Source organism: Ictidomys tridecemlineatus, chromosome 6 (genome assembly GCF_052094955.1).
Source record: "Ictidomys tridecemlineatus isolate mIctTri1 chromosome 6, mIctTri1.hap1, whole genome shotgun sequence".
NCBI classification, from domain to species: Eukaryota; Metazoa; Chordata; class Mammalia; order Rodentia; family Sciuridae; genus Ictidomys; species Ictidomys tridecemlineatus.
In genome coordinates, this window is record NC_135482.1 from 24799827 (window position 1) to 24805963 (window position 6137).

Sequence of the window (6137 nt, forward strand, 5' to 3'; positions counted from 1 at the left end):
GCCTTCTATTTTCTTCACTTTTAAAAAGTAATCATTAAGAAAGCAAATTGCATACTGGAACATTTTCTCAGTAAAATGTATATGAAGCAAGAGTCAAATGCACTTTAAAGATAGAAGATTAAACATATTTTCCTCTACTTTCTCTGAATCTTCGCTAACTGATATCATAGGTCTTGTTTTGTTTTGCTACAAATCCAAAAAGGAAAAGAGAACTCGGATGATAGCTATAAAACATTATGACTCAGAAAACAGAAGCAAGACCAACGACCTAGTAGGTCCAGGACAGCTATGTTATAGGTGAGCAAGGTAAGTAGTTGCCCGTTTTCCAAAGTAAAACCACAAAGTATTAATAATTACAACCAGCAGGTTTATTACTTGGAGTAAAGGGGAAGACAGAAATCTAAGAGGCAGGTAGCCCTCCCCCAAATCCTCTTCTTTACTTTGTATGACCAGGTGACTAACTCTCTTTTACTTTAGCAGAAAATGGGGATTCATACTCTGTACAGAATAATACCAGGTTTCTGAGTTTCCTTATGGCACAGTTGAGGGTAGTGAAAAAGGGAGGATTAACTAACAAATATTGAGAACTTGCCCTATAATTTACAGTCCTCTTGGTTTACTTGGTTTCCAAAAAACTGCAGGATCTTAGAAGATTCTTCTGGGAACACATCTAATAAACCAAAAGCAAAGACCTAAAGACACAGATAGTAGAGTTATCCAATGAAAGAGCCCAGCCTTAATCACTCTCCAAGTGATGTGATGCTCTTCAAGCTCCACAATAGTCTCATTAATATTCTTAGTGTCTCATTTTAAATACAAATAAACAGTCAAGGTTCATCAGATATTTGGAGAAATCTTCTAAGAAGAAAGACAGAGTACTATGACTGGAGTATGATTTGTCCCTTCCAAAATTTATGCTGGAACTTAATATCATTGTGCAGTATTAAGAAAGTAGAAACTTAGTCCAACTATGGTGTTTAGAGATAAGGCCTTTGGGAGGAGTAGGATTAGACAAGGTCATCAGGGTGGAAACCCTGTATAAGAAGAGGGAAGGAGAGCAAGACACACACTTTTGCTCCCTGTCTCTTATATGTGATGCCCTGAATCACCTTGAGGCTCTGCCAACTAGAAAGTCATCACTGGATGAAGCACCTCAGCCTTGGAATAGAACCATGAGGCAAATGAATTACTTTGCTTTATAACTTACCTGTGGTTTTGCATTATCAGCAACAGAAAATGTACTAAGACATACACTAAAAAGAAAGAAAGAAAATTAGAGAAAACAGAAATTATATAAAAAGTATCCAAAAGCCAAGAAAATATAGTGCAAACATGAAGCAATAAGATGCAGTTTCAAAATGGAATATTTTTATAACCAGAGAATTTTGAAAATTAAAAATATTATGGCATGAATTAAAAATCCAACAAAATAGGTTGGGGAAAAGAGTTGATTCTATAGACATCAAGTAGCAATTGTTTAAAACAACAACAACAAAAACCTGATCTTCGATCACCTTCACCCTGTCTCTTTTGGCTGTAGTTTATGGAGCCAAGAAGTGTTACCAAGAGGGAGGTATCAGAGAAAAGGACCCAGTAGCCAAATCAACCATCCAACTGAGTCACCAAAATGGAATGACTGCAAGATGAGGGAAGCCCAGAAGCTGTCCTGAAACCATGAGGCAGACAGGGGATCCAGAACATCCTTGCAGGAGCCTTGTGACTCCTCAGGTGAGGCTACACCTTTTTCAATATGCTCTCAGAGCTTGCTGCTTATCACCTAGGTCATAACCTGTCAGGAGATCACAAATGCCTTGGGGACAGGACCTGTTTGTTTTTTTCACCATGGTCGCCCTTGCCTGGGTTTCCCTTGTCTGGCACATAGAATGTACTAAAAGAAATTGTTGGTTGAATGACTAAATGAATCAGGTAAGAGCAGGAAAGTTTGAAGTAGCAAGTGAGAAGTAAACCCTGGAGACATTCCTTGAGTTAAAAAGAAAAGGAAATCATGGTAGCTTGATGTGAGGTACTGATGGGATTCAGGGCATGCCACTCGAAAACATGACTGTGGAACATCAGAATACATCCCTCCACATATGCCTCTTTCACATACGGATTATTTTGAGCTGGTTATTTTGGAAAACTGCAGACAGAAGAAAAACGCTGAAAACTTCTGAGAATTTACATGTATGAAGGAAATCTCTGTAAAAGTACTTCCTCTCTGCATCAAGAAGGGAAGAATGACTCTAAATGCTTAGAAATTCACAGCATTGGAGAAGGCAGTGATTTCAGTCTGCACAAGAAATCTTGCTTGTTTATCGTGCATTTCCAAACCACCTTGTCATAATCAGGCAGAACACCCTCCTTTCTTGTTCTGGAGACATGGAATTTAAGCCTGAACTCAAAGCAATGTTTTTGAGACTGACTCACTTTTTCCTGAGCATCTCCCATGTATCCATGTTATTAAACTTTTTTTTTCTCTTGTTAATCTGCCTTTTGTTACAGGGGTCCATCTCAACTAGGAACTATGAAAATGTGAAGAGAAAATTATTTCTCTCTTTCATCTTTCCTACCCAGCGGTGCCAACAGCTGGTGCTGTTGGTCCTGGAAATTCCAGCAGTTACAGCATCTACACACAGGTCTGTGCCTGAAACTCTCACTGTGAAGTTTAAATGCTGAGACTGTAATGGTAAAAAGTCTGGTTCAGCTGTCACCCACGAAACCAGGGACTTAAGAAACAAAGTAATTGGAAAGAAAAGAGCCTTACTGGCCACAAGCCAGCAAGTTGGAAGACATCAGACTCCTGTCTTGGACATACCATCTTAGCTAGTGACTGTAAGCAAAGAACTTGTATGGGAAATTTAAAGAGGTGTGTTTTTAGCCACAAATGGGTGGGCACCAGAGTAATCGTTAAACCTGCAGTGGTCAATTTCCTTAATACACATTCTGAACTTACATGAAGGTCACCAGATGTTCTTGGTTATGGAAATCTAAATCATGATCGATTAGGAGGTCTCACAACCCATGTTTTTCTTGTGCCTTTTCTTAGGAATAGCTAACTCTAGCAATTAATACCTTAATCATTTAGGGACTGCTTTTCTTTAGAATTTAAAATGTTGGTCAAAGAGGAGGAACAAGAAGCTAATATGCAAAGGACAAGTTAGGTGACTTCAAGACCATTACTGCCCAAGCAAGTCCTACATTACAGGGGAGACTATCCTGGTTTATTTCACAGACAGTGGAGCTGGGAAGGGAATTCTCTGACTTTTATTTGGGAGCTCAGACTTCAGATTGACCAACAGTGACCTCAGATAATCTTCACCAGAATTAACAAATTCAGATGATAGGCCATTTCCCAATCCTGTGAATGACTTAATAAGATTAATTGTTTGGAAAGCAGGATGCAGTAACAGTCATCTCTAAAGGGCAGAAGGATTATTCCTCAGAGGGTAGAATAGGCTAATGACATTTTACTTTGAAAATAGTTTTGGCATAAAGCTCTCTGGGGACAGAAGAGAGGGATCGGGGTGGAGATGGAGAGCAAAGAGGATTCAAGTCAAGGAGGAGTTCACATGTTGTATGGTTGAATGAAGTCAGAACACTCCCTGGACCACACAGATACTGAGACAGTAACATAGTATTGCCTCCATAATTCTGGGAAGAGGAAATTTTAAATCATTTCTCTAAAATCAGTATTGCCGACATAAAATGTGGGATCCACCTGCTCAGAGAAATAGGTCTCTTTTTTTTTTTGCTGAGAATCCAACTTTTCCTGTACTTTCTTATGCAAAAGGTTGTTCAAGCAAGGTCTTGAATGGCTCTTTCCCTTTAGTCATGAGACACAGTCTATTTAAAAATCTATGCTGCACTCAGTCCAGACTGTCTCAGATGGAGTTATCTTGGGTGCTGACTAAATCCCACAGGGCAGTGACTATAACTTTCCTTTGTGCTGCTGTTTCACATGACTTAATGGCTGGTGGCAGGTGGGAGCTGGTAAAGATCATCTATTTAATTAATGTCATTTGCTAATTCTCTGTAACAATGTCAAGACAGATCCTGACACCAAAAATCCAGCTGGTCGGCTGGGCACATTTTGAAGTGCAGCTACAATACCCATTCTGAGAAACCCCCTTGGCAGTACATCAGGGGGTTTATAGAAAACAGCTAAAATGACTCTGAGTTCAAATGTGGGTACTGCTTTGTATTTTAACCAAATGACCATGCTGAGTTAACTTCTTAGAAGATTGGTTTTCCAGTCTATAAAATAAAGGAAATAAGGCTAAGACCCTGACTCCCAGAATTTCAGAGGATTAAATGACACAACATACTTGTGTAGGAAATGGCAAGTTTGGTGATCCATTTTCAAAATATAGTATTTAGCCTTAATTGTGATGTCAGATCCAAATATAGATATTTTGAGATCAATTGCAGCCATTTTAGCTATACCCCTTCCCAATTTTGAAATTAGCCAATTGCATAGACTGAACCCTGAGGTCCTCCTATCAGAGGAGGGAGCAGGTCTGTGGAGGGCTAAAAACAGGCAAACTGCCTGCCCAAGTGTGCTTGCTTGCTAGATTTTCTTTGGTAGCTTGCCCTTCTGCAGAAATTGTTTGCCTCACCGAACTACTTCTGAGCATGCTTGATTGATCACAGCACCCCAGTATTTCTAACAGTCTGACTCCCTTCTATGTATGTGGTGCCTAACAGATGCTCCACGTCTGCTGCTTCTTTTCCTGTGCCCCCTTCCCTGCATCTCCATGTTCATTGTGTAGAAATACTTAGTTACTGTTACCGGAGTCCTAAGCCAGAGGCCCAACTCTGGGGGTCCCAACAAATAAGACTTGGTCACTTGCCCCAAAAACCAACCAACCAAACAAACAAAATGGTGAAACACAGAAACTTTAATTAGCATGGCTCTACTGGGAAGACAGTGGACCAGAGTTTCCAGCCCTGTCTTCAGGGGATCCTGACATGAGCTCCCAGATTACATAGACAGGGTAGACCAGAAGTACAAATAGTCAAGGCTTCTTGGTCTGATTTACCATTCTCTCAGGATTGGTCAGGTGGGGCAGAAAGTTGCTATCGCCTACGGGGAGGGGTAGTTTCAACTCCTCACAAGATGTTTATGGGTCAGACCTGTTGTTCCTGGAATCCAAGATGACTCAGAGCAAAAGAGACAGATGCAAAATGGAGGCAGAGATGCCAAGTTTTCCACATTTGCAGGCTCAAGTGAAGAGTCCGTGTTTTTAGTAAAAGCAGCCTCTAAGTCCTTGTTACATTCCTGCAGAATGAGTCAGGTGAGACGGAGCAGGAATTTAGTTAATTGGACATGTTCTAGCATTGCTCTAAATAAATACCAGTTCCTGTGCAGCCAGTAACTGGGGGTGGGGGCCGTCTCCCTAGGTTCTGTGCTCTGGAAAAGCTCTTTCTGTGCTCAAAACTGAACTGGAACTCCCTCACTAGAGGTCAGGATGTTCTGCTTCAGCATCTGCTGCTGCCCCTGGGGACAGCTTTGCACAAGGATGTAGAGTGTAGGAACATAATAGCTCAGCATTTGTTGATTTGCTTTTTCAACAAACATTGAAAACCTAAGTACAAGCCAGGCAGCCTTCCTTCCTTCCTTCATTCATTCATTTATCAAATGTTTCCATAGTGTATATCCTGTGCCTGACTTTATAATCAGCATCTCACTGACTATTCAAAACAGTGATATGAGGTTGGTTCTACTATTACCACTATTTCAGAGATAAAGACACTGAAAGCAGAGAGAAGTTATAGCAGTTATATAGAAGTTATATAACTTACCCAAGAAATGTGTGTGAGACATTTTTGAGTCTGTGGCAATAGTCCTTCATCATGTCCGGGATTATGGGGGAAGCACCCATTCATTTGTCCAGGCTTTCAATCATTTGTGGAGACTTTGATGAACCATGAAGTGTCAGACTTTGCATTAGGAAAGGTAGGGTCTCAAAACATAGGCCTATTCTCACCAAGCCTACATTCCAAGGGGGAAAGGCCAAGTGAGCCTCATTTTATCTTTGGCTTTGGAACCAGCAAAGAGGCCATTGGCTTGGGTCAAAGATACCGTCCTTGCCAGGGGAATAGGCTTCTTTATATAAAACAAATTACTTTTTTTGCGG